The sequence below is a fragment of the Dreissena polymorpha genome, chromosome 5, assembly GCF_020536995.1.
Source record: "Dreissena polymorpha isolate Duluth1 chromosome 5, UMN_Dpol_1.0, whole genome shotgun sequence".
Taxonomy (NCBI): Eukaryota; Metazoa; Mollusca; class Bivalvia; order Myida; family Dreissenidae; genus Dreissena; species Dreissena polymorpha.
Genome location: NC_068359.1, coordinates 15,222,291 through 15,234,488, shown reverse-complemented (window position 1 = coordinate 15,234,488; position 12,198 = coordinate 15,222,291). Strand labels below are relative to the sequence as shown.

Below are 12,198 nucleotides of genomic sequence, written 5' to 3'. Positions count from 1 at the left end.
GTCAAAATATAGAAAACTTCCTTTATCTTTCTACAGGTCACATTTCCTTCCTGATTTTCTTTAAAATTGCTTACAATGTCCATCTTAATCAAATCAAAAGCTGAATTTGCAAGTTGGTTATGTGCAGGCTAAAGCTAGGTTACAACTTAGTCAAATCATCCACAAGTTTTTGACACTATAGAAGGAGTTTTGGGTGAGCGATCAAGGGCTATCTTGTTTTAGTACAGCCTGTAGTAAGAAAGGGAAGTTATTGTATTTGTTTCAAAAGTAACATTTTATTGTTATTGGAAGTAACTGAGCAATTATATGATGTCATAGTTTTGGTTATTTTGCTCACTTGTTATGATGTGACAAGGTGAGCTTTTGTTATCACTCTTTGTCTGTTGTATTTTATCCAAAGTTCATTGTGAAAACATAAGATAACATTTTACAATGTTTAAATTTGAGTGTCACCTCTTTGCCAGATTCTTATTAAACTAGTCACTTCTATGTCATTTTGGGTTTCATATTCTATCAACAATTAGGGCACTAGGTCAAATATAAGAAAAGGTCTGTTAATAATTTAGTGGTCACATTCTGTCTCTGATCCACTTGTAAATTGGTTAGAACATTATTTTAAATGATTTCAAGGTCAAGCTTGAAAGTAGCATATTCAACATTTAGGTCACAAAGTCTAGTCTCAGTGATTAACAGGTCACGTTCCAAAGTGGGTCATGTGCTTCCAAGCATTTGATCAATAACTCAAATCATTAAAATCTATGTAAACACTTAAATTTTTTTACCTGATCTTCATGGCAGTTGATCAGAATGTTCAAATAAATAAAAGTATGAACTCGGTAACAAGGCTCAACTAGACCGTATAGACGCAAATAGTTTGTTCATACTCACAATGCCTGTTTTTCTAGATCTTCATGAAAAATTAGTTAACACCACTAGGAAACAATCAGTTTCAGGTGAGCCACATTGTGCTGTTAAAGCTATCTATGTATAGTATAGATTGTTACAAAACCGCGTTAATCAATAAAAATAATGAAAAAAAAATGGCTTTCTAAAAGTTGTAGTCTTGGATGATATATTCCTCAACTAAAAATCTACGGAAATCTTTTGAGAAGAAACACAAAATTTGACTATTATATTACCCCAACATACTGTGATTGGGGGCTAGCACAGGAATTCTCAATTATGTTCCTCGAAAAATAATGGGTTAGCATATTGTTGCTGTTTTATCCAATTGTCTGTACCATTACTCCCAAAAGAATTGTAAGTTCAAATATGAGATATTTAGGTAAATAAATCTCATTGAAGGGAGTGCAGTGTCCAAGAACGGAAACGATTGCACCACAACCATTAACTATTGACCTGCGGATAAATGACAAGCAATAAAAATTACACAATTGCGGTGATGTAGATAAACTTAAATGGATGCTTATTTATTTTATGCTTTCCGGTGATTAACATAGAAATATCAGTTAAATAAACTGGTATTTCACTGTTTTGAACAGCGAAAAATAACAGTGAAAATATCGATATTTTTCGCTGTTTTTCTGGGAAAATCGATATTCCGCAGAATCCAACAAATACCCTCTATATATCCATCCTCTTCAAAAGCATCGTCAAACCAGTACTTTCAGTGCTTTGATTTCAGTTTTGATTTCAGCTTTAAATCTCCACCGATACACGTTTTATTGTCTGCTATGATATATTTTACCCTGTCAATATAAAATGCCCGTTAAGGTTTAATTCATATGCGCAACCATCGTTATTTGTACATGTAATTGACTTGCACGTGTATAGTAGTCGTGTATTTCCAGTTGTTATGCATTATTCACACACGTAGCCACGTTTATTTCGTGCCGATATCGTATGTATTATAAATTATGATACCTTGTTAGTGTACAGGAGAAAACTTAAAATATGTCTTAAAACGTACAAAGTATTAACGTTAATGTATCCAGATCCAAACACAAACACACTGATTGTGTTGTTTAGTAGTTCTTCTTTGTTTTGAAAAGCGCGGAAGCGGACAACATGTGAAACCGGCGCTCACGTTACCCAAAGCGTGGATACGCCACAGGTTAATACTAGTTTGGAGGATTCCGTTATGTACATTATTAGGTTTCATATTTTTTAATGCTTTTGGCATTTTTGGTACAATTTTTGCGAAAATCAGTATGGTGTTATATCTTTAAAAACAAAACACTGACTTCATGCATAAATATATTTCCATTAATTGTTAATTTTATTTTTATGAAATATAATTTTCATTTTATTTGATATTAGATATAATTATCATATATAATAATCATATTAGAATAGCAAATGGTTACCAAAAACAAAAGAAATAAGTACATGTTTTAACACCTTCTTTACCTACAGCAAGAAAATACTTCGCAAGCAGATTCTTATAAACAAAAACGAAACAAAACATATATTTCGGTTGAGGTTAAAGACATAATATAACTATAAGAGAATGCGGTTCATCAAAACACATATCCCAGTTCCAATGATATAAATCCGGGTGGAAAAAACAGTACGAAAATGATCGCAGGTCACTTATTAAGCACCGAGGAATTATAAAAAATTATTATTACCAGTTAAGGATGTTCGATCGTTTCCACTTTATGGTAATTGATTCACTATATCGTGAAAATTAAAAACCTTTATATATTTTCACGGTTTCAAAATATTAGGTTGGAATAAACGAGTGTAAATTCTAGTTTTACTGTTTTGATAATGCGCCTTCAGATTTTCGGCATTTACATATTTTCGAGATTTACTGCATTGAAACCAAGCGTTCGATTGCTTGACGTCACTTCGTGATCGACATCGATGAAACGCTTGCTTACGCTGTAGACGTTATTTTCTGTGCAAATGCAAGCGTCTATTGATAACGAAACGATAATTTGTCAACAATGAGAATCAGATACTTGGCTAAATAATTTTCATTTAAAATGTCTAATTTGGATATAATTCTGAATACAAAACAAAACTTAAAAGGTATTGAAAACAACAACGTTCAAAAGAACAATGTGGATTTCAATAGAAAGACTATTTCCACCGACAATCAGGATTTCCGGTATGACCACTGTTATTTTGACGATTTTTCTATCGGTTCGTCGGTAAGCGTGACCACATGTGACAACAGCGATGCTAGTTGGATATAAAATTGGTAGACGTGTCGTTGAACTCGACACATTGACCGAATCGCTTTTAGCATGCAGTGCTTGTCAAGTGCCCATGAATTTACTTAACACTGTAGAAAGCATGGATTTCGACAGGCATGTGTTTTGGACATACAGTTTAGCAATTGTGGTGCAGTGAATAATGCGGCTACTGGACGGAAACATGGCAGAGTTTATGACATGATCACAAAGCTTGCATTTGGGTAAGACTTCTTTGTCTTTTTGGTACATTGGTACATTGGTGCATTATATCATGATTTATTGTCTAAATTACTGATACTTTTGGATACATTCAGATAGTTATCTCTAAGTAATTCGCGTGTAGTCTACATGCATACATTTTTTATATTGTACTTGCTATATTTTTCCTTCATATTTTGTCTGATTCACTGCCAGTAAACACAATTACAATAGAATGTGAATGGTTGTCCTTAGTTAAACATGTATATTTTAAAGTGACATAAGTTTATTTTCTTCCTGCAGTCCTAGTTATTAATACCGGTAATAAATATGAAATTTTACAAGTTTACAAAACATAAATATTCTCAATTTGTCAAATACGTATTGGTTTTGAAAATAAAGGGCTTGCATTAATTATTATTTGTGTGTATGTAGATCACTAGGTCTTATAAAATGTTGTAACTTTTGTAAATTAGTGACATTATTTCATATTATTTTATTCCGCATAAGCATATTCTAGCATTGTGCATTGTCAACTGTTCTGTCATTTACTGCAATCTGTTTCAGGTAAATCAAAAACTGGGTGTTTCACCTGGGACTTTCACATCGAAACTGGCCCTTCTCCATGACCTTCAGCACAAAAAAAGAAAGGCTATAGCTGTTACTCGTGCAGCAAAACAGTGACGCATAAGACTTAAAACTCGAACGGTATTTTTAATTATGGGCATTTTATATTTAAAACACAGTATTCTTCATTTGTATGCCCCTAATTGGCGACATAGTTTTCGCACTGTCCGTTGGTCGGTCAGTCCCTCACACTTTTCGTGCCTGCTCTCTAATTCAAGTAGTTTTCATCCGATCTTCACCAAACTGGGTTTCTTACAATTGTATGGATTATTTTTTTATATAGTTACAAAGTTGGAGTTTGGGGCATCCGTGTCGTGTGGACACATTTCTTGTTGTAGATTGTATCAATAGATCCATCAATTTTATTTTATGCTTTCCGGTGGTTTATAGAGAAATATCAGTGAAATAAAACTGGTATTCCACTGTTTTAAACAGTGAAAAATAACAGTGAAAAATATTGATATTCGTCACTGTTTTACTGTGAAATGACGTCATTTTTTCAACGAAATGACGTCATAACTCCAGCAAAAGTGTTCAGATTAACTCATTTACAATGTAAATAAACGGTGAAAAAAGCATAAAATAAAAAGAAAATTTGTTGGATTCGGTGGAATATCGATTTTATATCACTCGTGATCATAGAAAATATATATTTTCACTTGTGGCTGCGCCGCTCGTGAAAATATTGTTTTCTATGATCACTCGTGAAATAAAATCCATATTCCACCGAATCCAACAAATATCCTCTATATATATGCAAAGTAGTAGTAACATTTAAAAGCATATGCTAATGTTTGTAAATTGATTATTGTAAAAGCATTAATGTGCTGTGTAATCATTTCTTTAAATAAAAATCGGAGATAACCCATGAAGGTGCAAGCAAATTTTCCAATTTGAAATTCTGTTTTTCTGTTCAGGCATTCAAAGGACAGTGCAAGAAGTACGAGCGGGACCAACATGCAGTTCAAACATAGAGGACCAAGACGTTGAAGTTACAACTATACCCCCACCTATACCCAAGCCTGGTCCAGCAGGGCTAGACACTACTGGGAAGGAATTTGTTTTCTTTGATTTGGAAACAAGAGGGTTAGGTAAAGTTTATTTTTAACATATTCCTTATTCACAGTGTTGCACATACAGAAGTTTTTCTTGGTCCAATTCAGGTATTTAGGTACTCTTAATCTCCAAAGTTGAACTTCTATTAAAAAATATACATATTTACTTACATGTATAACATAATTCAACCTGCTACTGCTGAGTAACTCAATGTGTAAGAGATATCGTGTGAATTGTTGGTCAACCTAGCATATGATTGAATTGCAACAAGAGTTATGTTCAGACTAATTTCTCATTTTGCTTTCATATAATACACCATTCTTAATCTTTATTGATAAAATGATAGTAAATACCACTTAGATGATGCAATGTTACATTACCCACAACTGGCTTTAGTACATTATTGTGCATCATTTAAGAATTTAAACACTCTTCTCTTCGCTTCTTCAGATTTATGAATACATAAGATCATTAGATGCCAACAACTTACTTTGATATATCCATGAATGGAAGAAAAGAGCTTTTCAATTTTCATAATAACAGTTATTATGCCCCCCTTGGAAGAGAGAGTTAATATTGTTTTGCTGGATGTTTGTCTGTGGGTAGATCATTAAGTTTCCGATCAATAATTTGTCAACTTTTTCACTGATTGGCTTTTTACTCTCCATGTGCATAGGGATTGGACAGTTGATAACCCCCATTTTAATTATGGTCACTTAGTCAAAGGTCACAATAAGTGTGAAAATTGTTTCCGATCAATAACCCTTCAACTCAAAATTCTCTTAAACCACAATGCATAGAGAATGGATGTGAAGGAACCTCTTCTACGATTGTTCACATTAAGCTTAAAAAAAAGTCCTGTCCTGGTGAGGGGCAATGTTTTTCCCTTTTATTAGCCGGATTTTTTTCGAAAAAATCTCGGCTTATAGATTGATGTTGTCGGGAGGGCGGGCGGGCGGGGTGGCGGCGTGCTCGAAAATGTTAAAGTTCTTATTTCATGGTATAACTTTGGTATGCTTGGACCTAGAGTCTTCAAACTTGACATGAAGGTTGGCCAGGATTAACAGATGACCACTGGTCATTTCAAGGTCATTCATTTGAAGGTCAAGGTCACTGTGACCTTCAATATAAAAAATGTTAAAGTTGTTATAACTTTGGTATGCTTGGACCTAGAGTCTTGAAACTTGACATGAAGGTTGGCCATAACTAGTTAGTAACCACTGGCCATTTCAAGGTCATTCATTTGAAGGTCAAGGTCACTGTGACCTTGAATGTAAAAATGTTAAAGTTCTTATTTCATGGTATAACTTTGGTATGCTTGGAACTAGAGTCTTCAAACTTGACATGAAGGTTGGCCAGGATTAACAGATGACCACTGGTCATTTCAAGGTCATTCATTTGAAGGTGAAGGTCACTGTGACCTTCAATATAAAAATGTTAAAGTTGTTATAACTTTGGTATGCTTGGACCTAGAGTCTTGAAACTTGACATGAAGGTTGGCCAGAACTAGTAAGTAACCACTGGACATTTCAAGGTCATTCATTTGAAGGTCAAGGTCACTGTGACCTTGAATGTAAAAATGTTAAAGTTGTTATAACTTTGGTATGCTTGGACCTAGAGTCTTGAAACTTGACATGAAGGTTGGCCAGAACTAGTAAGTAACCACTGGACATTTCAAGGTCATTCATTTGAAGGTCAAGGTCACTGTGACCTTGAATGTAAAAATGTTAAAGTTCTTATTTCATGTTATAACTTTGGTATGCTTGTACCTAGAGTCTTCAAACTTGAAATAAAGATTGGCCAGTACTAGAAGATGACCACTGGTCATTTCAATGTCATTCATTTGAAGGTCAAGGTCACTGTGACCTTAAATGTTAAAATGTTAAAATTGTTATAACTTTGGTATGCTTGGACATAGAGTCATAGGTACTCTAAATCTCCAAAGTTGAACTTCTATTAAAAAATATACATATTTACTTACATGTATAACATAATTCAACCTGCTACTGCTGAGTAACTCAATGTGTAAGAGATATCGTGTGAATTGTTGGTCAACCTAGCATATGATTGAATTGCAACAAGAGTTATGTTCAGACTAATTTCTCATTTTGCTTTCATATAATACATCATTCTTAATCTTTATTGATAAAATGATAGTAAATACCACTTAGATGATGCAATGTTACATTACCCACAACTGGCTTTAGTACATTATTGTGCATCATTTAAGAATTTAAACACTCTTCTCTTCGCTTCTTCAGATTTATGAATACATAAGATCATTAGATGCCAACAACTTACTTTGATATATCCATGAATGGAAGAAAAGAGCTTTTCAATTTTCATAATAACAGTTATTATGCCCCCCTTGGAAGAGAGAGTAAATATTGTTTTGCTGGATGTTTGTCTGTGGGTAGATCATTAAGTTTCCGATCAATAATTTGTCAACTTTTTCACTGATTGGCTTTTTACTCTCCATGTGCATAGGGATTGGACAGTTGATAACCCCCATTTTAATTATGGTCACTTAGTCAAAGGTCACAATAAGTGTGAAAATTGTTTCCGATCAATAACCCTTCAACTCAAAATTCTCTTAAACCACAATGCATAGAGAATGGATGTGAAGGAACCTCTTCTACGATTGTTCACATTAAGCTTAAAAAAAAGTCCTGTCCTGGTGAGGGGCAATGTTTTTCCCTTTTATTAGCCGGATTTTTTTCGAAAAAATCTCGGCTTATAGATTGATGTTGTCGGGAGGGCGGGCGGGCGGGGTGGCGGCGTGCTCGAAAATGTTAAAGTTCTTATTTCATGGTATAACTTTGGTATGCTTGGACCTAGAGTCTTCAAACTTGACATGAAGGTTGGCCAGGATTAACAGATGACCACTGGTCATTTCAAGGTCATTCATTTGAAGGTCAAGGTCACTGTGACCTTCAATATAAAAAATGTTAAAGTTGTTATAACTTTGGTATGCTTGGACCTAGAGTCTTGAAACTTGACATGAAGGTTGGCCATAACTAGTTAGTAACCACTGGTCATTTCAAGGTCATTCATTTGAAGGTCAAGGTCACTGTGACCTTGAATGTAAAAATGTTAAAGTTCTTATTTCATGGTATAACTTTGGTATGCTTGGACCTAGAGTCTTCAAACTTGACATGAAGGTTGGCCAGGATTAACAGATGACCACTGGTCATTTCAAGGTCATTCATTTGAAGGTGAAGGTCACTGTGACCTTCAATATAAAAATGTTAAAGTTGTTATAACTTTGGTATGCTTGGACCTAGAGTCTTGAAACTTGACATGAAGGTTGGCCAGAACTAGTAAGTAACCACTGGACATTTCAAGGTCATTCATTTGAAGGTCAAGGTCACTGTGACCTTGAATGTAAAAATGTTAAAGTTGTTATAACTTTGGTATGCTTGGACCTAGAGTCTTGAAACTTGACATGAAGGTTGGCCAGAACTAGTAAGTAACCACTGGACATTTCAAGGTCATTCATTTGAAGGTCAAGGTCACTGTGACCTTGAATGTAAAAATGTTAAAGTTCTTATTTCATGTTATAACTTTGGTATGCTTGTACCTAGAGTCTTCAAACTTGAAATAAAGATTGGCCAGTACTAGAAGATGACCACTGGTCATTTCAATGTCATTCATTTGAAGGTCAAGGTCACTGTGACCTTAAATGTTAAAATGTTAAAATTGTTATAACTTTGGTATGCTTGGACATAGAGTCTTCAAACTTGACATGAAGGTTTGCAAGCACACTTAGATGACCACTGGTCATTTCAAGGTCATTCATTCTAAGGTCAAGGTCACTGTGACCTTGAATGTAAAAATGTTAAAAGTTCTTATAACTTTGGTAGGTAAAAATGTTAAAGTTCTTATTCCATGTTATAACTTTGGTATGCTTGTACCTAGAGTCTTCAAACTTGACATAAAGGTTGGCCAGTACTAGAAGATCACCACTGCTCATTTCAATGTCATTCATTTGAAGATCAAGGTCACTGTGACCTTCAATGTTAAAATGTTAAAAACAGATGTGATAGAAACCTTTTGGAGTGATCATAAGGCTGTCTGGATTTCTGTGTAGGTATGTGAAAGCAAAACAATAAATAGTATTATTTCATCTAAGTTTATTTTCTTACATTTGATAATGAAATTGATGGAAACTTCAAACAATATGTTACTAATTTGCTAATAAAAAAATTGAGATCAAACTTTCCTAATTGTCAATTCAAGTTCATATTTGTGACCTTAAATGTTATTGTTGTTCATGTATATGCATGCATTCAAAACATAACACAAGGTTTGCTCATGCCTTGAAAAGTACTTACATTTCATTTTGACCTTTGAACAATATTTCAGTAATTTAAGTATTGCATTGACAAAAACACGAAAGGTACTTTCCTGTCATTTAAATCAAAAATCCGGCTTCAATGCGGTCATCTCCGACCGCGGAACTCTTGTATTTATTGTAAACACTTCAAATGTATTTTAAGAAGTTTACATTGTACTTGGGGGAGCGACCCAGGGCTCTGTGATTAACGGGGCTAAAATGGATTTTGTGCAATTTCTATTTAAAATTTTTGTTTTGTTTTTTCAGAGCACACTTCTCACATAATTCAGATAGCTGCAGTGCATTCAACTGGTCAATTTTCAACATATGTGATTCATGAAAAGAAGATTTCCTTGCAAGCGTCAGTGACAGTTGTTAGCGACTCTATGCTTGTCAAGAGACAAACAGTAACAGCTGTCCCCATCAAATCTGCATTGACAAGTTTTATAACATTCTTACAGAAATGTTCACCAATTATTTCAGTTGGGCATAATATAGAGTCTTTTGATTGTAAAGTGTTGCTCCGTGCTATCCATACTTGTTGAAAAATGTTTGAGTTTCAGCAAAATATTTGTGGCTTTTTAGATACTTAAAAATGTTAAAAATGTTAAAGGAAATATTACCAAATATGAAATCATATAAGCAGGAACATTTAGTTAAAGACGTCATTGGTGAATTATACATGGCACATGGCGCTATACAGGATATTTTAGCTTTACAAAAGTTAGTGAACTCTGTTCCTCTTGACCAAAAATTGTTAACAAATATTCATTCAGCTTTTACCAAGCAGTGTTAACATACAATGTGTAACTAAATGTTGCTTCCAACATCAAATCTTTACAAACCATAATTGATACAAAAGTTATAAGTCAAGGTGTTGCAAGGAAAGTTGCAGGAAGTGGATTTCAACTTAAACATTTGAGTCCTGTATCAAAAAGAAACGGACTGAGTGGTTTGAGGAGCCCCCTGTCAGAGGTTACAAACGGACAAATCAGAGTAACAAAATCAGAGAAAATAATATGTACAATAGCGAGTTATTTGTTGCCTGACATCTAACCAATTGTAATTTGCATCTTGTATATAGATAAGCTATGAAATCTAATAGCTGTTACATAATTGTTTTTCCTTCTCGATGACCAACATAGTTGTGATTCTTATGTCAGTTGTATTTCTCATGTTTCACCTAAGTTGTAAGATATTTTTGGCAGTGCATTAAACCACAGATGGTGTGTGAAACATAATTGCCCAGCTTATTGTATTCTTTGTTGTTTTAAGCTTCACTGGCCAAAGGCCAGCGGGGCTTATGTTATGATTCTGTGTCCGTCGTGTGTGCGTGCCTGAACGTTTCCTTCAAACATCTTCTTCTCCTAAACTACTGGTCCAATTGTGATGAAATTTCTTAGGAATGTTCCTCTTTCAACGTTGTTCAAATTATGCCCCTGGGGTCAAATTTGACCCTGCCCCGGGGTCACAAAATTGAACATATGCTTATATAGGGTCTATTTTGTGAAAACTTCACATATTTTTTCGTCCATAACCATTGGGCCTTGGGCTTCCAAATTTGGTATGTAGTGGCATCTTATAGTCCTCTACCAAGTTTGTTCAAATTATGCCCCTAGGGTCAAGTTTGACCCTGCCCTGAGGGTCACAAAATTGAACATATGCTTATATTAGGCATTTTTTGTGAAAACTTTAAAAATCTTCTTGTTCATATAAGTATGGCATAGGGCTACCAAATTTGGTATGTAGTGACATGTAATAGTTCTCTACCAAGTTTGTTCAAATTATGCCCCTTGGGTTAAATTTGAAACTGCCCCGGGGGTTACAAAACTGAACATATGCTTATAAAGTGCTTAATTTGTGAAAACTTAAAAAAAAAATTGTCCATATCTATTGGGTTAGGGCTACCAAATTTGGTATGTAGTGACATCTTATAAACCTCTACCAAATTTGTTCAAATAATGCCTCTGGGGTCAACTTTGACCCTGCCGCGGGGGGTCACAAAATTGAATAAACGCTTATAAAGCGCCTATTTTGTGAAATCTTTAAAAATCTTGTCGAAAACCATTCTGACTATGGCTACCAAATTTGGTATGCAGGAACATCTTAAAGTCATCTACCAAGTTTGTTACTTTGGGTCAAATTTGACCCTGACCCGCGGGTCTCAAAATTGAACATTATATACGCTTGTATCTTGCTTATTTTGTGAAAACTTTAAAAATATTCTTGTCCTTATCTCTACATCTAAGACTTAGGGCCACCACATTTTGTATGGAGTGAGATATAGTAGTCCTCTACAAAGTTTGTTCAAATTATGCCCCTGGGGTTAAATTTGACCCAGCCCATGTGGTCACAAAATTGTACATGTGCTTAAATAGGGCCTATATTTAAGTATCTGCACATGCGGAGAGTATTTGTTTCAGTCTTTTTTTCAGCAGTGGAGCGATACAGGGCCATCATGGCCTCTTGTCTTTAAATACACATCACACAGTTCTAAAAATAATTTTAAAATACCTAGTACGTATGTTCAATTTACAACCAACAAAATGGGTAACAGGTGGGTGGGGTAATTTAAGATGTTTATTTGAACATCAACATTGTTTTTTAGTTGTTACATCTGAAATATGTTCATAACAATATACATTATAAATATTTCTACGTGTATCACATTTCAGTTGATAATTTAATTGTTATCGAGCAGTTATTATATAGATATGTTTTAATTACTATTACAATGTTAGTCATTGTATTTTTGAAATTAAGTCCATATTAAAATTTCTATAGCAAAAAAAATCCACGGTGACCTATCAATTTCTT

General features: G+C 34.3%; 2 long non-coding RNA genes across 2 annotated transcripts; both read left to right on the top strand.

The window, feature by feature from the left end:
• Positions 1–2,992: 2,992 nt before the first annotated feature.
• On the top strand, positions 2,993–10,727 carry LOC127831772 (uncharacterized). The gene is made up of 4 exons (XR_008026490.1): positions 2,993–3,385; positions 3,930–4,070; positions 4,907–5,080; positions 9,649–10,727. It is a non-coding gene; the product is annotated as an uncharacterized LOC127831772 (long non-coding RNA).
• LOC127831773 (uncharacterized) lies at positions 6,012–6,950 on the top strand. Its single transcript, XR_008026491.1, has 2 exons — positions 6,012–6,148; positions 6,450–6,950. It is a non-coding gene; the product is annotated as an uncharacterized LOC127831773 (long non-coding RNA).
• Positions 10,728–12,198: the final 1,471 nt, after the last annotated feature.